This window comes from Narcine bancroftii, chromosome 7 (genome assembly GCF_036971445.1).
Source record: "Narcine bancroftii isolate sNarBan1 chromosome 7, sNarBan1.hap1, whole genome shotgun sequence".
NCBI lineage: Eukaryota > Metazoa > Chordata > Chondrichthyes > Torpediniformes > Narcinidae > Narcine > Narcine bancroftii.
This window is the reverse complement of record NC_091475.1, coordinates 99,015,899-99,040,139: the sequence shown is the minus strand read 5'-3', so window position 1 is coordinate 99,040,139 and position 24,241 is coordinate 99,015,899. Positions and strand designations below refer to the sequence as shown.

Below are 24,241 nucleotides of genomic sequence, written 5' to 3'. Positions count from 1 at the left end.
TCCAGAAACACATTGCAAAAGCTGCCATGCATGCGATGGACAAGAATGTACCTTTCTAAGTGGAAAGCAACGCTTCGGATGTATCCCTGGCTACTACCCTCAACTAGGTGGTCAGGCCAGTTGTAATTTTTTTCCATGGACATTACAAGGCCACAAGCTCTGGAACCCATTGGTAGAAAAGGAGGCGCACGCCATTGTAGACACTATAAGGCCATGGAGACACTACCTGGCTGGTAGAAGATTTACGCACCTCACTGACGAGCGCTCGGTCACATTCATGTTCAGTAATGTCAAGAGGGGAAAAATCAAGAATGACAAAATTGCTAGGTGGAGGATCAAGCTCTCCACCTTCAATTATGACATTGCCTATTGGCCAGGAGCCCTTAATGACCCCCCCAGATGCCTAGACTCCATTTTCATTCTGTTTGGGTGTCCCAACTATATTCATAGCAACTGCGGCTCATCCTTTATGAGTGACGAGCTACGTCAATACCTGCTGGAGAGGGGCATTGTATCCAGCATGACTACTAGCTACAATCCCCAGGGGAATGGGCAGGTTGAAAAGGAGAACACCACAGTCTGGAAGACTGTCAAATTGGCCCTGAAGTCAAAAGGCCTTCTAGACTCACGTGGGCAGGAAGTCCTTCCTACAGTGCTGCATTCCATCCAGTCGCTACTATCAACCACGACCAACACTACTCCTCACAAACTCCTATTCATTTTCGAAAGAAGGTCAGCATCAGGAACTACACTCTCAACCTGGTTCACCACTCCTGGTCCAGTCCTTCTTAGGAAGTACGTGAGGAGAAGCAAGACCGATCCCCCGGTGGAAAGGGTGAAACTGCTCCACGCCAATCAATGTATGCCTATGTGAAGTACCCGCATGGCAGGGAGGACACCATCTCTATCAGGGACCTGGCACCTCAGGTCCCCTATGAGCCATGGAGCTCATTCTCACTACCCCCAGTCAGGGCCTCGGGGGATCCGGTTCAGGAGGAAAGTGTATCCCCCTCTATCGTCGAGCCGGAGACCCAGCCCGCCTCTCCTCCCTCACAAGAGGACCAGGAGTCCCAAGGTATCCAAGGCCCCCGCCCTTGATGCTAAGGCACTTCATCAGGATCTCCAGACCCCCAGACTACTTAAATTTGAAAATTTGTAAATAACTAAATACTTTTTAACAAGTTGTTTCTGAACCCTGTTCTGTCTTCATTCACAGACCCCAAATTCTATAGGAAGGCGTGAATGCAGTGAACTGGAATTCACTGGTAGTGTGTTGTGCTGATGGATGACCCCGCCTCCCAGCTCTGCCCCCATCTGCCCACATATAGCCCTGTTTTCCTGGCTAAACCCAGAACCCTTCTGAAGACTACTGTTGAACCCTATCTTTAGTTATAAGCTAATAAAAGCATTTGTTTTCCCTCCAGTCATGAGAGCTTTTATTCACACCACAATAAGCTAGACAGTCAACATCTCTTTCTCAGGGTGGAAGTAGCAAACAGAGGACATCTGTTCAGAGTGAAGGGAAATAAATTTGGGGAGACATCAGGGGTGTTTTTTTCCTTAAACAGAGAGCTGAAATGCCTGGGTGGTGGTGGAAGCTAGAACAATAGGGGCATTTAAGAGCATCTTAGACTGGCATATGAATGAAAGAAAAATAGAGGATTGTGAGACAGGGAGGGTTTTGTTTTTTTCGAAGGTTTATATGGGTCAACACAACATTATGGGCTGAAGGGTCTGTGCTGTGCTGTAATATTCCATGTTCCATAGCTTCCCAAATAATATATTTAACGGGGTAGGATGTCAAAGGTTTGGTAAACATTTATAGATAACTCTTAACACTAAAGCTATCTGTAAATTTTCACATAGACTGCTTAACTATGTTTCCAATTCATGTCAGTATCTATGAAATACAAACGTTAAGGCCACCATGTAAATTTACATTGGACAACTCATTTTACACTGTTTTTGTTTTTAATCAGCTGTGCTCGCATATACCCCTTCACTGAGAGTTCCCTTGCTGTTGCATTATCTGTTTCATAAACAGGAAGCCTTGACTTAAAGTCAAGATAACTTTGGTGAGTGTCTTAATCATGAAATGAAAAAAAATATGCAAATCAAATTCTTTGCTGCACCCCTCAAATTCCAGAACCAGGCTTCTTACACATTTTCTGCTCATCATTTTCATCATGTTATGCAGGGGTGCAGTGCTAATTTTTTAGGTGCCGGAGCTCACCAAAAAAGCTCACCCCATGAGGTGCCGTTAGCAGACCCTACACTGGTGACCCCAATGGTTCCAACGTCTTTGGAACCCACCTCGAATGCAACAAAATACAGGATGCTGCTACCGCTACAGTCGCAATGGCTGCAACCAACGCTGTGGGCGTGCATTTGCCGCCCTCCTGGTCCAACTAGCCCAGGAACTGGTTACAACTGGCCAAATCACAGTTCCAGATCAGAGACATTGTCTCAGAGGACACCAAGTTCTGGCACATCATCAGCGCCCTGGACACCACTACCGCAGCCAAAGTAAGCTCCTTTGTGCAAAATCCTCCTATGGAGTGTAAGTACGAACAATTCTGATGTTTCCTCCTTGATTCCCTGGAACTCAGCCGGCATGAGCATTCATCTTGAATATGCAAGGTCTAGGTGATGGAAACCCCTCGAAAAGCTCATGCACGAAATGGTGACTTTAGCGTACGGACACACGATCTATTTCTTGTTCAAGGTTCTGTTCTTCTCCAAGCTACTGGTGCGCGTTTCCTCAGCATTATCCGACATGGATTTCAGTGCCCCACACCTAGCAGGCAAAGAAGCTGACAGACTTTTCCCCGCCCTGCAACAGAGCTCCATACATGTGCAACCGATCTATGCCATCAGCACCGCTGGTTTAGCCCCACCCATTGGGCCCCCCAGCAGTGGCCCTGGCCCAGCCGCCACATAATGAGTGCTCTGACAAACAGACCAATCACTGTTTCGACAACTGCAGATGGGGTTGTGATACCCGGTGGTGCATCTCTCCATGCTCGTATCCCATCGCCAAGTCAAGCATGGCAGCAGGGAATGGACAGGCCGTCTGCCAACAGTGGCCTTGGTAGTTGGTACACATAAAAGCCTTCTCTACCTCAGAGATCAATGAATGAAGAGGGATTTCCTAGTCAACATGCGTGCAGAGATAAGCCTCATTCCGCCAACGTATTTCAAACTCAAACATAATCCCAAGGGCCTTCCCCTTGCAGCAAACGGTTCTTCCGTTCTGAATTTCGGCACCTGGCTGGTCACAATCCACGCCGCAGACATGGTTTCACAACGCAAGTGTATGATTGCGACCGTGGGACAAGCCCTACTCGGAGCAGATTTCCTCCAGGCACATGAGATCCTGGTGGACATGAACAGATGTCGTTAGGTCAATGCTACCACATTCCAGTCAGACCCCCTTACTCTATGGCAACGTTTCTTTCTGCATTTAGGAATACACGCTCTGGACCATAATGCATATGCCCGCCTACAGGCCAAGTACCCAAGTCACTGTTGGCACCCAACTTCCACGACATCAAACCACACATGGTGTAGAAAACCACATCGAGACCACCGGGCCCCCAGTGTATGCACAGGCACGGTGCCTCCCACAGGAGAAACTCCTTCAAGCCAAGTCCGAGTTCGTTGCCATGGAGGAGTTGGATGTCATCTGTCGCTCAAAGAGCCCCTGTGCGTCCCCACTGCACATGGTCCAGAAGAACGCCAGCATTTGGGACCCGTGTGGTGACTATAGGCAACTCAACGACGCCACAGTCCCAGTTAGATACCCCATCCCACACATACAGGATTTTGCCATGTGACTCCAGGGCTGCCAGATCTTTTCCAAGGTGGACCTCGTCAAAAGGTGCCATCAGATTCCAGTGCATCCTAATGACATCCACAAAATGGCCATTATTACATCTTTCGGCCTTTTCAAGTTCCTTCTGATGCCTTTTGGTTTAAAGAATGCAACCCAGACATTTCAGCATCTCATGGATGTGGTTGGCAGGAACCTCAATTTCACATTCATCTACCTGGATAACATTCTCATTACCAGCCCCGACGCCAGCACATACAGGACACACCTGACTCGCCTTTTAAACAGGTTGCAGAAGTTCAGACTCACAGTGAGCCTGGCTAAGTGCCGGTTTGGTCTGGAAACTATCGATTTCCTGGGTCACTGTATCACCCAAGAAGGGGCCACACCACTGCCAAATAAGGTGGAAACCACCCAACGTTTTCCCAGGCTCGATCAAAGGCCTACAGGAATTCCTAGGGATGGTGAACTTCTATCATCATGAGCGGCTACCCTCATGCAACCCCTATTCGACCTCATCAAACTTGGCGACAAGGAGCTCCAGTGAACACGTGAAACCATTGATGTATTCCAGGCAACCAAAGTGGTACTGGCAGAGGCCACATCTTTGGCCCATCCAGACCCTTCCTCCCCCAGCCCTTACAACAGACGCATTGGACAGAGCGGTCAATGTGGTGCTGGAGCAGTGGGTTGATGAACAGTGGCGCCACCTGGCCTTCTTCAGCAAACATCTCAGGACACCAGAACTCAAATATAGTACATTCGATCGTAAGCTGTTGAGCCTGTACCTGGCAATACGACATTTCTGCTATGTGTTAGAAGGAAGGGTTTTTAGTCCCCTACATCGACCACAAACCATTCACCCATGCACTCAACAAGGTCTCAGACCTGTGGTCGGTGAGACAACAATGACACCTCTCCTACATTTCAGAGCATACAACGGACATTTGCCACGTTGCAGGTAAATCCAATGTCGTGGCCAACATGCTGTCTGGACCAGCCATCCCCCCTACCTCAGGAGGGCTCGATGTTGCTCAGCTAGCCAACGACCAAGCAGAGGATGTAGATGTCCATGCCAACCGTACCACCATCACCAGCCTGAAGGTTAGCGGTTTCTGTCCTTCACCGGGGAGCCCAACGTTACTGTGCGACATGGCCACAGGCTTCCCCAGACCCATCCTACCAGCGACCTGGCGACAGCGGGTGTTCAACCAAGTACACAGTCGGTCACATCTCTCCATAAGGTCTACAGTCCTCCTGCTGTTTAACAAGTTCATGTGGCACAGTCTCCGCCACGATGTAACCCTGTAGGCTAAGACTTGTTTGGACTGCCAACGCACCAAAGTGCACAGACTCACCAAGGCTCTGCTCCAGAGTTTTGACCCGGCTCAGCGCCATTTTGACCATGTGCATGTGGACATTGTCGGCCTGCTCCCCATGAGCCAAGGAATCCAGTATTTATTCACAGTTATCGACTGTTTTACTTGTTGGCGAGAAGTGACAATCCTGTCCACATGCAACACAGGGACTTGTGTCAGAAACTTCTTGTCCATTTGGGTTTCACACTTTGGAGTCCTGACCCACGCCTTCTCGGTCCAAGGGGCCCAGTTCACATCCTTGCTCTGGGCCAACCTAGCCAAGTTCTGCATCTGCCAGTTACACTACACCATGGCCTACCACCCTCAGGTAATCAGCCTCGTCAATAGTTTCCTTCACCATCTGAAAGCAGCCCTGAAAGCTCGACCACAAGGCACAAATTGGATGGACGAACTCCCATGGGTGCTGTTAGGAATTTGCACAGCATCAATAGAAGATATACCAGTGTCGTCAGCTGAGATAGTTTATGGCTCCCCACTTACCATCCCAGGGGACATTCACATCAACCCTCTTGGCCCACAACCCAGTGCTTTAGACGTCTTCCAGCAATTGAGGGAACAAATGGGTAAACAGAAATCTCCACCAACTTCCCAACATGGATCTCTACCTTGCCATGTCCTGGCAAACCTGCAGTCCACCAAATTTGTTTTACTCCGGAGAGGACAGCAAAGGACATACCTACAATGCCCCTACGAAGGCACATTCAAGGTGTTGCAGCACGACAGTGTTGTTTTACCTTGAACATTGGCAGGCGGAAGGACAGATTTACCATTGACTGCCTCATGGTAGCGCATCTGGACTCAAACCAACCTGCCCTGGATCCCCAGGTCAGACACAGAGGTACCCCGCTCAAAGACAGTATGGTAACTTGCTTAAAGGGTGGCAGCAATTCTTGGGGGGGGGGGGTGTAGCAGGCCGAGTGACCGCATGGTTAGACAGGCTGAATCGCTGCCCCAGTTGTCCAACACAAGATGGCACAGGCCCCCCCTTCCCTTCCAAGGAGAACCCCACGGTTGGCGATACGCGTTGCCCAGTGGAGAGCGCCCCTTCCATATTGCATGCCGTTGGATGGAAATGTCATCTCCTAAGGCCAGTGCACCCCTCATAGGAAGTGAATGGTCTCCTTGTGCAGCACTGGTTCACCTCGTGCTGTGGGGACGTCTCTCATTTCGGTAGCGCTGCCATTAGCAGGCACTACAGTACTTCTGTTTTGTCCACCAAAGTGCAGGACCTCATGCTTTCACTTTGTTCTCCATCTACCCTTTTTGTACTTCCTTAAAGCCTCATTGCATTCCCATCATTGCAGGTCATTCTCAAGTTTGACAGGGTTCTGTTCCCAATAACTGTGTGCAATACAAACTGTATGTCTATCAGAAACGAACAAAGACATTATCTGTGAGAAGATTAGGAACTGCTGTGATGGGACAGTGAAGAGTGGCCACCAGCTGGCCTCTGAGCAAGTGAGCATGCTCACCATAGTCTGTAGCTCAGAGGATGGGAGTGGGGGTAGAGAGGGGCCATACAGGATTGCTCCATTCCAACTTGGCAGCAGGTGCCCACAGCACCAGATAAATCCATCTTGCTCGTCTTCCAAAGGCATAAGGACTCTCCTCATGTTGGTTATTCACATCTGGGAACACCCACACTTACATTCACCTGGTTTGTTGTCATCAGAAAACTTGGAAATATTACATTTGGCTCCCTCACCTAAAGGTCTGGGCCCTGTGGTAGCTTACTGTGCAAACACCTCTCCAATCTGAAAACTCAATCTGCACTAGTATAAAACCCCAAAATCCATACGTTCCATCCTTGTTTATGTCCCTCCAGTGAGGATCTTTGAGTATCCACATATGCCACACAACCACATCATAGAGTTTACTCTCACAAACTCCACCAGATACATCTTTAAAGAAGTACAATAGAATGGTCAATTATGATTTCCTCTTTATAAGTCCAGGTCGATTCAGCTCAATCTTATTTTTTTTTTAAGTATCTTGACATCATTTTTCATTTATGAAGATTTCAGCTCTCCCAATTACTGATGTCAGGTAGGTGGTTTCTTTTTTTTTCTTTCCCGCTCCTTTTTAAACCGTAAAGATCATATTATTCCCAGTCAGTGAGAGCCAATAGATCATCTATGAAATTTTGGACAATGATAACCAGTGGACCCACAATCTTCATAGTTACTTCTTTCCAAACTCTCAGATGTTGATTATTAGATTCTTGGACTTGCAGGTGTTCAGGCTCATTAAAATCTAGAGTTTACCACTTGCTTCTTTCCTTTACATCCTTTTTTTTTGGTCTTTTTCCATGAATATAGTGTGAACTCTTTATCCATTCCTCTGTCATTTTGTTATTCTTGCTGTTAAATCTCCAGTCTATTTTCGCAAAGCATCCTCTACTTCAAAGGCAGTCTCCCTTGGTCAACGATAGAATGGTTCAATGCAGGTTTTGGAAGATGGCAGTGCATGAATATTTCAAAATGCCAAACGTACGGTTGCCACTCAACTTGACAGAGTGCAGTTTGTGTCCACTGGCAAAAAATTCTGAGATGACTGGACGAGAGAGAGAGAGAGAGAGAGAGAGAGAGATAGACAAACACACAAGTGGTGCAGTCCATTCACACATACACAGCACATAGCACTCTGTCGATATAAACACACACACAATGCACTTTGATCACAGGTGCACATACACACACACACACACACACACACACACACACACACACACACACACACACACACACGTGCACTCTGACCCCCACACACACACACACACACGTGCACTCTGACCCCCACACACACATGTGTACTCTGACCCATACACCCATACATACAAAATTACACCCTGACCACACACACACTCAATGCACTCTGACCACACACATGCTCAATTCACTACACACACTCAATTCACTCTGACCACACGCACACACACAATGCACTCTGACCACCTGCACCCACACATAAAAAATGAACTCTGACCACACACACACGCACCCACACATATACAAAATGCACTCTGACCACACACACACTCAATTCACTACACACACTCAATTCACTCTGACCACACACACACACACAATGCACTCTGACCACACACACACACAATGCACTCTGACCACACACACACACACAATGCACTCTGACCACACGCACACACACAATGCATTCTGACCACACGCACACACACAATGCACTCTGACCACCCGCACCCACACACATAAAATATGCACTCTGTCCACACACACGCACCCACACATATACAAAATGCACTCTGACCACACACACACTCAATTCACTACACACACTCAATTCACTCTGACCACACACACACACACAATGCACTCTGACCACACGCACAATGCACTCTGACCACACGCACAATGCACTCTGACCACACGCACACACACAATGCACTCTGACCACCCGCACCCACACACATAAAAAATGAACTCTGACCACACACACACGCACCCACACATATACAAAATGCACTCTGACCACACACAAACACAATGCACTTTGACCACACTCCCACACCTGCAAATCATTACTTTTTAAAAAAAATGTTAGCCAGTAACCAATCACTGTCATATTCCTGAATCTAGTTTCCAAACCAACTCCAGCCACCTTACTTCCTTATACACTCATTGTTTCCTTTCCTTTGATTGAAAAACCTGGTTTCAGTCTCAGCTACCTTACTTTTAAACATGATATGCAATTCTAATATATCATGGCCAGTCTTTCCTTGGGCCTCAAGGTTATGAATTAATCCATTCTCATTTGACACGATAAAATACGCTGTTCCTGAATTGATTCCTTCACGTACTGATCAAGAAATCCATTTTGTAAATAATCCAGGAATTTATTCTCTGGATTGTTAGAATTAATTTAGTTGCCCAGTCTATGTGTAGATCGAAGACAATCGCCCATGGTTACTATAATACCCCTGATAAGTACCTCATCGAGTTCCTTATTGATGTCAAATCTAACATCGCTGATTAATATTTATTAAAGGTATTGTTCCATCTTGTTTAGTTTTATTTTCCCCTGTCCTTCCTAAATCTCACATGCCCTGGAATATTCCTGGCTTTGATCACCTTGCAGCCATGTTTCTGTAAAAGTTTATCATTACCGAATGAGAGGTCAATTGTAATACTAGGCATGAAGCAAGACAGAATTTTTCATGGAGGAGGCTTAATAAGAGAACACAAGGAACTGTTTTGAAGGCAACATGATGGCAGTGCCAGTGATAACACTGACATTTTATCAAACCTCTTGGAGAAGAAACTTCAATAGATTTTAATGCTCAAGCTTTCCAAGAACAACTCAATTGTGCAAAAAGCAAGAGTGGGTTTATCGCCGTGACCACTATGGTTTCCTGACAGTCCATTCATTTATGAAAACTCAAATCCATTTACTAACTTATTCAGCACAAAATTTCCTCATACAGATCTGCAGTCATGTTCTATTTCCCTCTAAGTTGTGTCCATGCACACACATTTTGCACACAAAGGAAGGCATTGTGTGCACAAAAGGTTAGCGACCTAAAATAATATAGTAATTAATAATTATACTTATTTTACTTCATAGAATGCAATCATACTTGTATATTAAAACATGCCAATACAATTTTACTAGCCATGAGAGATAGGATGTACCCAAATTATCTTGAAACAATTTCAAGTTTACTTTGCACAAGCTTTCAGTGCGCACATCCTTTTGCCACAGGGAAAAAAAAGTACAAAAATTTTAGTGTACACTGACTACTAAAGATTAGAGAGAACTTTGGTCATGCTGACTATTTGTCAATCATATCTTCCTGTTCTAAAGAGGGGTGTCTGCATGAATCATTAACTTGCCAGTTCACTTCATGGACATGATCGGACCTGTTGCTGATTTCCTGCGTGTTCTCTTTATTTCTGCACACGTACTGGAGGATATTTTGAAAGTAAAAATTATGTACTGCTGGAAATGGAAGGAGATACAAAAACTTGAACTGCTTAAGAACTATGCAAGCAGGCCATTTTTAATATTAAAGAACAGAAAAATATCAGTATTATTTGAATTTTTAATAAAATAACCTCAACAAATTTACCATTGTGGATTCAGATGCAGAAGTATGGAGCAAAATTAATCAATTGTTTCCATACAAATCAGGTGGCAAAATATTATCCTGTCTATTGAATGTTTCATGATGTCAGTCATCGTTCTTTCACCCTCAAAACGTCAAATTGCATTGAACTCTTTACCATCTCATGCGAATGCACGAAATTAAAATGAGTAACATTGACAGATACAAGATTATTTTCATTGTCAACTAACAATTTCAATTTTATTTCCTTTGATTTCCTCCTCACCCACAGGAAAAAGTATCTCAGGGTCATATGTATGTACTCTGACAATATATCTGAACTTTAAACTTGATTGGTTGGCATTTGAGCCAGCACAGTTATGTTTCTAGCTCAACATTCAAAATGGAAGTAGCAGCAGAAGATGACCAGTGATGCCTGAACATGCCAGGACCTGTCAACGATATCTACAATTCCTGCTGAAAGTCACCCAACAAGTTTTGGAAGTTTGTAGAAAGCCACGGTGGAACGCAGAATAATTCACCCTTCTCTGGTGAACTAAACAGGTGTAGAAGAACAAAGAACTGTAGAAGCAGGTACAACTTCAACATTCAAAAGATATCTGGACAGATATAATGCAGAGGAAGGGTGTAAAGGCTATGGGCCAAATGCAATCAAAAGGGATTAGCTCAGACTGCCAGCTTGATTGGCACAGATGTGTTGACCAAAGGGCTAGTTCTGTGGTGTATGGATCTCTGATTCTATGGCTCAGAGAGAATCTTCAAGGAGAAAGCACTTAAGACCTTTGATGCACTTCCACTGAGTTCATTGCCAGCAATGGCACAACTCATTGAAAATAACAATGGAGTAAATCCCAATTCTTTTTTCATGTCCTATTTCTTCCTCATTTATGACAATGTATTAGGATAAAAGGTCAAATTTTTTCACTTATGAATGTTATTGAGATGACAAGTGGGAGTTCAAATTTTAAATATTTAATTTGAACTGGAAACCTCCAAGTTGTAGTTTTACATGGATCACTGTGCTTCGTGAACCTTTGGGGAACCAGGTAGCTGCACCAGCGTGAGGACTCATTTGATGAGGTAACCACCTTCTTGTACCTTGATCAGGAACATAGCTCCTTCATCTGGTCCACAAAATGTCACTCAAAGAGATAACTAGGTAAGGATCAAAGACATCAACCACAACAGGAGCTGAATAACAGGATCAGAATCCCTATCCATTGGGTCAGAAATTCCAAAATTTGCTCCCTCTTCCCTGCCTCCCCTGCAATCTCATTGAAAGCCAAGCTTGTGAAACATAAAGAGGGAACAAACAGTGCCAAAAGACCTACGCAACTGAGAAAATGACAATTAAAAAAAATGCTCACAGAAATTGCCCAAGTTTACAGAAGACATGGTTGTCAGAAGTGGCTTAGTGAATGTCAAGATGCTCAGAATTGCAGATGCAAGATGTCTTGGTGAGTTAAAGAGCTAGAGAATACATATGGCCATTCACTGTTTCAGGCAGATGCAAATAGGAAGGTTGTGATTGGTGACTTGGGAATGAAGCTTTAGTCCTTGTAATGTTTAGTTGGAAGTTGCTCATCAGTTAATGCCAAATATCAGATAAACTGTCAAACAATTTAAAAGCATAGGGGGTGACAAGAGAGGTTTTGTTGAATTAATGGTTATTTGTGAATATAAAGAAACAAATGCTGTTTCCTCGAAATTGTAAATGCAAAATAAGAAGGGGATTTGGAGCTGGATAAGGTAAGAATTGGTTGAGATGAAAAACCACTAAAGACAATTCCCTGGTCCTATTGGATAGATAAGAATGGAGGCGGGGGCTCTTCGTCCACTCAGCTGGATGAGGACAGAAAAACAGAAAGATATTGCAAACTGAATCATAGACAGATCAGAAAGATGATAATATTCTCAAGCCCCCAATTTTTTTTTTTTTAAGTCTTGCAATCCTATTCCCAAGGCGCTGTTATCTGCTTGGTAATGTACCACAAGAGGTTGCAGGGTCCAGGTGAGCAGCTGACCAGTGCAAGGCATCACCCCACCCCCACCCCGCCCCACGAGAAGGAGAAGCATAGAAGATGACCCTGTAGGAGAATGATCACAGCAGCAGATGAGTGAGAGTCTCAGCAGGCAAAAGGCCGTTGGTCACTTTTGGTCAAAGGACCTACGCAGATGGCTGGAACTGGCTCAAGTATTGAAATTGGGATTTGAGAGAATGCGGAGAGCAAGAAGGGCTTCTGAAGGGCCCCAAGCACTCGTAATTTGGATTGGGAGCTCATATTGGCAATGATTTGAACTGGAGGCTGTGCAGCTATAAAGGCTGTGGAGTGCTGGACGCAGGACAAACACGTAAATTACATTTTTAATGTATTTTTACATGACAATTAAAAGATCTGCAAAGCCTGTGGAGTGCTGGACGCAGGACAAACACGTAGATTACATTTTTAATGTATTATTACATGACAATTAAAAGATCCTTGAATGCCCCAACTTCAGATTCCTGCCCAAAACTCTGCTTTTTGATGTGACCTGGCCAGTAAATATTCAGTCAAAATGTTGCATTCTGAGACTATTTTCTGTACTGCTCATTTTCAGATTAAAGTAGAATATCGATGATGAAAATCATGTAGTGAATTACACAATGAGTAATTAGCCCCTTTCACACTTGCATTCCACTAAATTGGCTGATCAGTGCCCGAGGATAGGAATGGGATGGGTGGGGTTTGACTTTTCACACTTGACCACTCCTAACTGGGACAATAAACGCTTCAACACTTGCAAGGAGCATCCCTGGGGTTAGGACTGTTCTACCTTCTACTGGTGACATCATGACGCATCAAGTGATGGTGGACCTGCCCTAAATCCTGATCAATGTGTTATGATCTTATATTTGAACAAAATTAATCATGCATAATTATAACATAATTAAGCTTTATGTACAGCACAGTATGAGCCCTTCAGCCTCTGTTGTTGTCGTTGTGCCGACTTATATAAAACTTTATAAGGGACCGTTGGAATGTGCAAGCAATAAATAGCAATAGCGAATAATTTTTTAAACAGGGTGGGAAAGTTGGTAGCAATTCAGTGCACAATTTATAGAGTGTGGGAATGTTGGTAGCAATTCAGTGCACAATTTATACAGTGTGGGAACGTTGGTAGCATTTCAGTGCACAATTTATACAGTGTGGGAAAGTTGGTAGCAATTCAGTGCATAATTTATACAGTGTGGGAACGTTGGTAGCAATTCAGTGCACAATTTATACAGTGTGGGAACGTTGGTAGCAATTCAGTGCACAATTTATACAGTGTGAGAAAGTTGATACCAATTCAGTGCACAATTTATACAGTGTGGGAACGTTGGTAGCAATTCAGTGCACAATTTATACAGTGTGGGAACGTTGGTGACAATTCAGTGCACAATTTATACAATGTGGGAACGTTGGTAGCAATTCAGTGCACAATTTATTCAGTGTGAGAAAGTTGGTAGCAATTCAGTGCACAATTTATACAGTGTGAGAAAGTTGATAGCAATTCAGTGCACAATTTATACAGTGTGGGAAAGTTGGTAGCAATTCAGTGCATAATTTATACAGTGTGGGAACGTTGGTAGCAATTCAGTGCACAATTTATACAGTGTGAGAAAGTTGATAGCAATTCAGTGCACAATTTATACAGTGTGGGAACGTTGGTAGCAATTCAGTGCACAATTTATACAGTGTGGGAACGTTGGTAACAATTCAGTGCACAATTTATACAGTGTGGGAACGTTGGTAGCAATTCAGTGCACAATTTATACAGTGTGGGAACGTTGGTAGCAATTCAGTGCACAATTTATACAGTGTGGGAACGTTGGTAGCAATTCAGTGCACAATTTATACAGTGTGGGAACGTTGGTAGCAATTCAGTGCACAATTTATACAGTGTGGGTACGTTGGTAGCAATTTAGTGCACAATTTATAGTGTGGGTAAGTTGGTAGCACTTTCATAAACAATTTACAAATACTGTTGGAAAAATGATGGCCAATCTGCCCTCCCAGAATGCCGTGCGGCAGAGAAAGGGCTGTATGACCAGCTGCATACCTGGAGCATTCATAGGGGGATTTCTCTGCCGCACGGCATTCTGGGAAGTCAGGTCCGCTATTGCATTTTCCCCCTTGGTCTTTATAAACTGTGCGCTATAGCACTACCAATTTTCCCCTGTTGTTTAAAAATTGTCCGCTATTGCTATTTATTTCCTCTCTCTCCCACTGCGACTTTCCCAGGGCAAAGTTTATACCTTAATTTTAATCTTTTCTTCTTGCACTCATGCAAAAACTTGGGTCATTTCAATCCTACAATCCAATTACCTTTTTCACACTTGCCTGATTGCAACGCGATGTCTGCAAAACACCGGGGATTGTACTAGGGGTCAAGGCTGCCAATCCCAGCGTGAGATGACGTCATTTGATGCTGGCGTTGAGCTGATTTTGCTTTCACACTTGGCACTTTAAAGGTTAATTGGTGGTTAATTCTTGGGATCACTTGCAAGTGTGAAAGGGGCTAGAGACAGAAATTAAATTCACCCAGTGACACTCCAATGATATTAAAACAGGCCTCATCTGAAACCAATGAGATTGTCACTCCTAATTGGTGAGATCTGACAGTCTGGATCTGACACCACATGTTGATCTGCACCCATATATAGCAGCTAAAAACAATTCTGAAATATGATAGCAAAACTTCTCCATGTACCTACAAAATGAAGACACTCCCTGGATATTTTTGTTAAGTGGGGAGTGAAGGGGGGCAGGGAGAGAGCTCACTTTTGGAGAATGACTGAAATCAAACAAGCAAGAACAAGTTCAGTAGTTGAGGAAAACCACATGAAAAGAGAACGAACAAAGAAAATATATAAACTGGTCAAGGAATAAAGAATCCACCAATTCATCTTGTGTGACATGCATTCCCTGTTGATGGTGCAAGTGGGAGGACTTGACCCTAAGAACTTAGCAGAGTTGAGTAGTTTTAGCTTTTCATCCAAGAAAACACCAAGTAATACTCAAACAATAGCTTAAAAACAGATCATGATATTGGAGAATCAGCATTATTTCGAAAAGCTACAACATTTTAACTCTCATTACTCTGTTTACTTCAACCTTTAACAGTATAGAATATACCACACCCCTCTGCAAATCCCTTTTGCCGCTTCACTCCCAAAGTCAGCTGTTATATTTGTTTACTATTGCCCTCATTGGTTTGCTTTTAATTTGTGCCCCACTGCAAAGAACTCCTGAGAACCAAGACATCATTCAAAACCTGCTCATGGCAAATGTGATTTGGTAAAATTTTGAAAGAAATGGCTCCATTTACAATGTTGATTTGCATTTTTCAACATACACAAGGGCAGGCGATGGAGTTTGCAGCACAACCTCTAGTGTATTTACCAGCAAATAGGAGACATTTCTATTGCAACCGTTTACCTTACCTTCACAGCACTGATCTATTTCAGTGTGGCTTCAGAAAGGACTTTGTGCCGCTTCTTACTTTGCTGTCAATGTGCGCACTCACAGATACTGGAATGAACCAAAAGGAACAGCAAGCAATTGTTTGACAGGACTTGAAAATCCAGTTCTCTCACATTGCTTCTCACCTCCCTGTATTTGCTCACCATTCCAACAGGGTATCCAATTTCACAGTGCAAGCAAATGCCAGACAGCCAATCACTGTACATACCAGCAGCTGGATCTGCCTGTGCCTGCCTGCTAGCCTCCATAATCTTATCGACTTGAGCATAATTATCTTTACTCCTGCATCCTGAGAAATGACTTGCTCAGTAATAACACAGTGAAAGAACAAACAAATGTATTTGGAGTTCATCTCAAATAGATATCACAAGGGCCCATCTCTTCCCAGTGTTTGGAAAGCTGCTCCCTGAATCCATTGTGGATTCTACTCATCCACAGTCACAATATACGTTAAATCCACATCAAGACTACTCCTGGATCCCAGGGTGAAAATGTCACTCCTTCAAACAACAGGCAGGGGGGCAGAAACGACATGGTCCACAGAGGTGATAATCGTGTATTTAGAGAAGAAATGTAACAATGCACAATGATGGGAATGTATAGATATGATTGACTCTATGGGTGTGAAGAGACAAAACAATTTTCTTTATTGTAAGTAATTTATAATAAAGTCTATGTGGTGGTACACCACCAGCCTACTGCAGGGGGCAACCTCTGTACCTGCAGGATTGTAAGGGGACAGGACAACACTTGACCGGCCTGAATGGATCAAGCCCCACCCGGTCAGGTGTCAATCACCCTCTGGCCTCACACTGAGTTGCTGCAGCCACAGGCAGCCTGGTTCTGTGGAGGTTTTTGTGGATCAAAGCCTGTGGTTCAGTCTTCACCTTGTGTGTGTCTGATTCTGTCTAACAGTGCACCACAGTCTATTTTGGGGGAATCTGTCAGATACTAGAGGGTATAGATTTAAGCTGAGAGGAGCGAAGATTTTTTTTTAATATACTGATGCAAAGGTGATGAAAGCAGATACAATAACCATGTAAAAGATCAGGCAGGAAATGGAGGAATATAGGCCATGGGCAGGCAGATGGAATTAGTTTAAATTGCCATTACTGTTAACACACATATCATGGGCTAAAGGTCATTCTTCTGTGCTCAATACACAAAAGTGTTGGAGAAACTCAGCAGGTCATGCAGTGTCCATGAGAAGTAAAGAGATAAAACAAACATTGAAAGCTTCAGGCCTGAAATATTGGTTATATTTATTTGCTTCTGATGGATGCTGGGTTACCAGCTGAGTTTCTCCAGCACTTTTGTGTAGTGCACTATAATCACAGCATCTATAGACTTTCCTATTTAATTTCCTCCAGCATTTTGTGAGTTGTTCCAGTTTTCCAGTATCTGTAGTCTCCAAGACTTTTCATGCCAACCTCTGGTGGAGGCCGGTTTCAAGCACAGTGGGAAAACATAAAACTTACCTATCATGAAGTAGCTCTAAAAGGTTGCCATTGCACTGCAGAGATGTCGAGTGGCGCCTCATAGTACCTGCTGGAGCCTATGGAGGCGGGGCGACTGGTGCCGTATCACCATCTGTCAAGTGTTTCCCAGAACACTTCAAGCTGCGTGGATTATGGACAGTCATTGCTCTGCCACATTTTGAGTCAAAGAGAGCAGTCCCAAAGGCTGAAGTGGCAGGGTGAGGCCCGCACCAGGCACCCTCTGAAGGCTCACACTGCCTGAGAGCTCCCGCCGGCTGCCCCTGCCTTGAGAGGGTCATGGAGGGAGAGGGGCGAGTGGGGAGATGGGTTATGGGCTGACGACATCATCAGCCCACCCCTAACCAGTTGCTTGCAGCGCCTGTACATTCATGTGGGGTGGCAGAGTGCAGCGCTCTGCCAATTATCCTTCCCCAACAGGGATTGCAGTCAGAGCCTCAGAGCCAGCTACAGCACATTCAAGAAGGTAACTCTTCTGATGTAAGGGCGGAGAATCTCTGCCTTTACAGTCAGGCTTTATCTTTGCATGAAAGGGCCTTCTGTTTATCTTTGGCTTGCTGGATACAGGTACAGTACCTTGTATCCAAAATGCTTGGGACCAGTCATTCTTTTATTTTCTTTTGGTTTTCAGAACAATGGAACTAGCCGCAGAGTAGCATCAGCAGAATATCTGTATTGTAAAACATGAAAATCTGCAGACACTGTGGTTGAAGTAAAAGCACAAAGCTGGAGAAACTCAGCAGGTCAAGCAGTGTCCTTTATAGCAAAGGTAAGAATACATAACTGCCATTTCAGGCTTGAGACCTTCATCAAGATATGGGGAAACTTTGGCAGGCGTACAAACAAAAGAACATGGACAAGGGGTGGCCGCAAGGCAGGAGGTGATAGATGGAGAAGGGAGGGAGTGACCAAGAGGAGGAGGAATGGCTAGGTGAAAGGAAGGAGGAGCACTGTAAAGGGGGGAGAGCAGATTAGCAGAAATGGTTAAAAAAAAAAAAATCAATGTTAATGCCATCAGGCTGGAGACTGCCCAGACAGAAAATCAGGTATTGTCTTGGTGGGACAGTACATGAGCTCATGGTCAGACATGTGAATGTGGGAGTGTGACACAGAACTCCCCTCTCCCCATGGTAACATCTCGGCCCTCCCCTCTCCCTGCAGTGAAATCCACCCAACTGTTAGCACCAAAATCTAGTGACAAACTGTTGATGACAAATTATGGAGGTCAAAATGTCCTAGACTCAGTCACCTCATCTATTCCAACTATTAGGGGCCCATTTATATGCACAACATTTTCCCTCTCGCATCCCCATTAACTTCTCCCTCGCATGTTTCACATGTTCCTCCTGCCACCCACCACACTTCAGGCAATTTATAGTTATCAACTTCTCCACTGACCAACACATTCTGAGTGGGAACTGAAACACTTGGAGGAAACCGACATGGCAACCTGGAGAATGTGTATGGTCAACAAAGACAGCACCTAGGGTCAGGATCAAACTAGGGTCTTTGAATCTGTGGAAAACCAGCATCATGGTGTGCCACCTGTGGGATCTTTGAGGTGGGTCTCTAAGCAAATTGTCAAAAAAGCACCAATACCTTGCTTAAACTTAAATTTTGACATATAGCTTGGATCTTCTAGCCCATCAGTCTATGCTGGCCAATTACACCAAATCAGCCTACAACCCCCATACATTTTGAAGGGTGGGAGAAATCCAGAGCACCCACAGAGACAGGGAGAATGTACAAACTCCATACAGACAGCAGTGGTTTCGAACGCAGCTGTAACAGCTTTGTGCTAACTGCTATGCTAAACTTGCCACTTTGATTGGCTGATGGTGATAAGGGACCACTTCTCTCAGACCCTTCATACACATCCATGTCTCAGTACTAGCACACACTGCTTTTGACAAAGATATAATAAGAATGGGAACTTTGACCATCTCCTTCTGGAATGTATATTTCCCAACACATTTTGAAAAGGGGTTCAATGAGATTTGCTAAGTATCATTCCAAACTCTTGTGCAACACAGGTTTCTGTGCTTTACTGGTTGCACCCAGGGACACACAAAGAGACAAATATTAACTGCTGCTAGAAGGTTATCAACTATAATCTGCCTGAAATTTGTAGCTTCAAACAAGAAATAGTCCAAAAATAAATGTTGCAAACTCATACATTCCAACACCCAGATTTATGTGCCAAAGGACAAAGTAAAATATGGTGCAGTCACCATAAAGTCTCAGTGAAGAATAAGCACAAATTTTAGCTCCTACTGTCAATGTGCACTGAATCTTAAGCTTATTCCTCGAGGAATGTCTGTCACAGAATAATTGTCGTCAAGCTCTTGTAATGTGGTTCTTGTCAGGAAATAGAATATGTTTATTGTGAAAGGGAAATTTAAAATTGTCTATATTATTTATTAAACAATTAAAGTGTTTGTGGGAAAAAATGGGCATTTTACATGTGCTGAATTTCTGGGATCAAGAATTTTCTTAAAATTCTGCATTGGCTCCAGAATTTCATTTTAATGGGGAGTAAATTTAATGCTTGGTACTATGTTACAGTTGATGCTATTTTTCATTGACAAGGATATTACATCTGAAGCTTCTCCCTGAAATATTCATTCCATCAATCAAACTACCGGGTGTAAGAGTCAAGGATATAGTGCAATAGCATTTTATAAACATTGAGGTGTAGTTACATGAGTATTTGGTGAGGGACTACAAATAAATGAAGTACAGACGTAGAAGTTTGAGCGCATGAACTACGCGGAAAAAAAAAACAAATCAGCTAACAGGTCTAACAAGTAGTGAAGAAGGCTAAAGACATTTTGACTTTTATTGCAAATGGATTGGAGTTTATCAGCTGAGATTTTGTCACCATTGTGCAGCGTGTTGGTAAAGTCACACTTGGAGTTCTATGCCCAATTTTGGGTCTCCATAACCAAAAATGGATATAGTAACACTGCAGTCATTCCAAAGACAATTTACCAGGCTAATCCCAGGAAGAGATTATCAAGAGATCCACCAGGTTAATTCTGGATTCCTTTGAGTTTCAAAGAACAAGACTTGACCTTATTCTAACATACATGGTTCTTCGGGGGTTGGAAGAGTAGGCGTTGAGATGATTCCACCAATAGGAGAGTCAAGAGAAAGGTGCCAAAAAGGGCTGTTCATTTAAAATTAATGTATATGGAAATTTCTTCCTTGCTAGGGAAGTGAAACTGAAATTCACTGTCCCAGAAGTGGTAGGAGTCAGATCATTGGTAATATCCAATGTATTGGTAATACATAAATGAAAAATTGAGGAATTGAGGGTGATGGGGAACTAACATAGAAAAGGAGTTGAAGCCATCATAGGTCAGCATGAGTATATTGCATATACACAGGAGGCTTGGGTGGGAAGCAGGGAGGGGAAGTTGCTGGTGGCCTGGTCCTGCTCCTATTTCTTTTGTTTTTGTGTTTAAATCTCAGTGTCTTCACCATACAGTGTTCTTTGGCTGAACACGTTAATCAGTCAGGACAAACATGTTTAAATGGGATTTAAAACAGCTCTGGAACCAACATAGTTGAACTGGAACACTTGGGAATTATTTTTTCAGCATTTTTTCAGGCCAGTTAATTAGTTGTCTGTTCTGTCGCATGTACAGGTATACAGCATGATGCTCAGTTTTCTGTGCTATCCAGGCAACCCGCAAAAAAAAGCTGCTCGTATCCTGCGCCATTTTGAATTTAAAAATTCATAGAAAACCACAAGGTTAAAAAGTGTATAATTAATAATAATATAATAAAAAGGTTAGTTGTGGGATCATGTAAAGAGCCAAATGCCAGTGGTTGTCAATGTGCATACATTTTAAAACTACAAATTTGATGCAAAGATGCTGAAAGATTTCCAAAGTATTCTGATACCAAATAATGTATATTAGTTCTCCCAGTTAGAATTTACCATATTTCAAAAAAAAGAGATATTATAACAGTAAAGAATCATACACTTGAGAGACAAATCTTCAGAGAACTACTCAACTACTCTGTATGAAGATGATTAAAACCACATGATCAGTTTTCAAACTGCAGCTGACAAGTGTAAATGAGATCCTGTGGTTATAATGGTAGTTTATTAGCCAGGTTTTAACTGCAACAGCAGGACTTAAAGGCAGCAACTCTACCTTTAAATATCATCAATTTGATTTGGAAAATGAAAACCCTACAACATCTACCAACAACACCTAAATATAGAAAGTCAAAGTCCCAGAGTGTAAATGTCATGACATGACATATTATCACACTCTGCCTTTACTTCCTGTCAGTTAGACCACTATCTGCATTTGGGCTGCACTTGAAGAGCCATCTTTACAGGTCTGTATTACAACAAAAAAGTTGGAGTTTTGGCTCTGCATGCATACCAGTAATAAAATAGTTATTCATTTTATAAATAATAAATATAATAAAATAAAAACACAATTTTTACTTCAATGTGCAGAAGTACCAATGTACAACTTCAGTCAGCTATAGTTTCAAGAGATTTTGATGACGAATGAATGTGTACCCCTTTTCAGCAGCTGGAGATAAGCTGAGGGCTAAAATTCATCAAGTCAATTTGATTTTTTAAGTGTATTTAATTTGTGAAATATTATGTGATGCACGATCAATTACACAAAGACTGATGTTGCTGAGATTGAAGGCTTTTATTTACAAGAGATGAACAGCATCCCTGCGTTGGTCGCTCACACTGACCTGGACTCGAACTGGGGGAAGGTTTGTGGTATAACAGCCTTTACAGGGAAGGGGGAGAGGTGACAAGCCAGCCAGTGAAAGCAGGGTCAACCAGGAAAGGTCATGTCATTTACATATAGTATGCAAATAAATACAAAAGTGGTTTCACCACATTCACCCCCTCTTTTTAAAAGGAAGTCCGGGGTGGAGTGGTGGGGGGGAGATGTGGTGTGGTTAACCATCCCTCAAGTCCAGTCTGTTCGATGTCTTCTTTGGCACTGCGACCGGCAAGTCCCCATCCAGGGGTCCGTGATAGTCTCCACCAGCTTTGGCTGGTCCATCCCAGTTGGCCTGACCGGAGTGATGGCTGGGTCGGGGGGGGGGGGGGGGGGGGGGTGGTGGGGGGGTGTGTGTGTCAACCGTCAGCCTGGCCAGGGTGGTGAGCATTGGGTAGATGGGCCCTGGAGAGCTGGGGGAGGGGGTGTCCAGATCCTCCCACATGTGCCAGGTCCCAGATAAACACTGTGTCCTCGCAACTTCCAGGAATGGCATGAAGGTGTACCACGGGTTCGCATGGAGCAGCTGGACCCTCTCGACCAGACGGTTGGACTTGTGTGTCCTCACATGCCTATGGAGTCATACCGGGCCCCAGGGACGACAGTCAGGTAGGTAAGGTGTTTCCCGATGCTGGTCTCCTGGGAAACGTAACAGTCTTTCATGAGGTGTCACGAGGTGGCCATACACAGGAGGGACCAGATTGTGTGGAGCACTTCCGGGACAACCTCTTGCCAGTGGGGGACAGGGAGGTCCTTGGTCTTTAAGGCCAGTAGTACTGCCTTCCAGACCATGCTATTCTACCGCTCCACCTGGCCATTCCCTTTGGGGTTATAGCTGGTGGTCCAGCTAGAGGCAATGCCCTTGGACAGCAAATACTGATTCAGCTCGTTGCTCATGAAGGACAAACCCCTGTCGCTGTGTACATAGCAAGGGTACCCAAAAATAGTGAACAGGTTGTTAAGAACCTTTAATTCTGGGCAGGGGTTGGCAAAAGGGAACCGCTAGTACTCATCGATGACATTGATGAAGTACATGCTGAGGTTCATAGAGGGTAGGGATCATTTGAAGTCCATGGTTAGACATTCAAAGAGCCAAGTAGCCTTGATCAGGTGTGACCAGTCAGGCTGGAAGTAGCGTGGTTTGCACTCTTCACAGACCTGGCAATTTTTGGTCAGTGACCTGATGTCCTTGATGGAGTAGGGGAGATAACTTGATGAAGTGAAAAAAAAACAGGTGATCCTGGGGTGGCAGAGGTCATTGTGGAGTGCCTGCAGGCAGTCCATCTGCACACTGGCACAAGTTCCCTGAGTCGGCATTCGAGAGCTTGTTGAGCTTTCTGGCCAGTACAGTATGTTAGAATTGTAGGTGGAGAGCTTGATTCTCGACCTCAGGATTTTGTTGTTTTTGATTTTACCCTGCTGCTAATTGTTAAACAAAGGCGACTGTCCATTAAATAGTCAGCAGGGTAAAATGCTTACCTGCAAGATAATGTCTCCAGTGCCATACTGTTTCAACGATAGCCTGGGCCTCCTTCTTGATGGAGGAGTGCCAGATCACGGGGCCCTGGAGGGTATGTGTTAAAAAAAAATGTCACGGCCTGCCTGCCTAGTAAGTGTGGTGGCCAAGGCAAAGTCAGATGCATCGCTCTCCACCTGAAATAGGATGGATTCGTCCACTGCAGGCATCGGGGCCTTTGCAATGTCGTCTTTTATATGATCGAATGCCTCGCAGGCTTCTGTCAACAGAAGGAAAACAGTGGCCCTGATTAAAGTTTGGGCCTTCTCCACGTAGCTGAGGACCTACTGAGCACAATAAGAGAAAAAAAAACCCAGGCATCTTTTCAAGGCTTCGAGGCAGTGGGTGGGAGTTCGAAAAGGGGACACATGTGGTTGGGTCAGGGCTGATGACTTCATTTTACACAACATAGTCTAGTACAGCCAGGTGACATGCTGAAAACACACTTCCCTGTATTATACATCAGATTTAGGCATTTTGTGGTGAGAAATTTCTGGAAGTTCCTATCATGGTTCTGGAGGTTTCTATCATGGTCCTGTTGGTTGTGGCCGCAGATGGTGACATTGTCGAGTTATGGGAAAGTGGCCCACAGCCCATTTTTGTCCACCATCGGATCTATTTTCCTCTGAAAGACTGAAACT

The 24,241-nt window shown here is 44.0% G+C and overlaps 1 protein-coding gene across 6 annotated transcripts in view; it reads right to left on the bottom strand.

Annotated features, from left to right (window-relative positions):
* The window catches only part of LOC138739134 (ETS-related transcription factor Elf-1-like), a 154,931-nt gene that overhangs the window by 100,138 nt on the left and 30,552 nt on the right, over window positions 1–24,241 (bottom strand). For 2 of the 6 annotated variants that reach the window (XM_069890631.1, XM_069890634.1), the window contains one exon: window positions 15,780–15,867. The exons of the other annotated variants lie outside the window; for them this stretch is intronic. The gene's annotated coding sequence lies outside the window, so the exon portion shown is untranslated. The remainder of the gene's footprint in view (window positions 1–15,779; window positions 15,868–24,241) is intronic. 6 annotated transcript variants of the gene reach the window in all.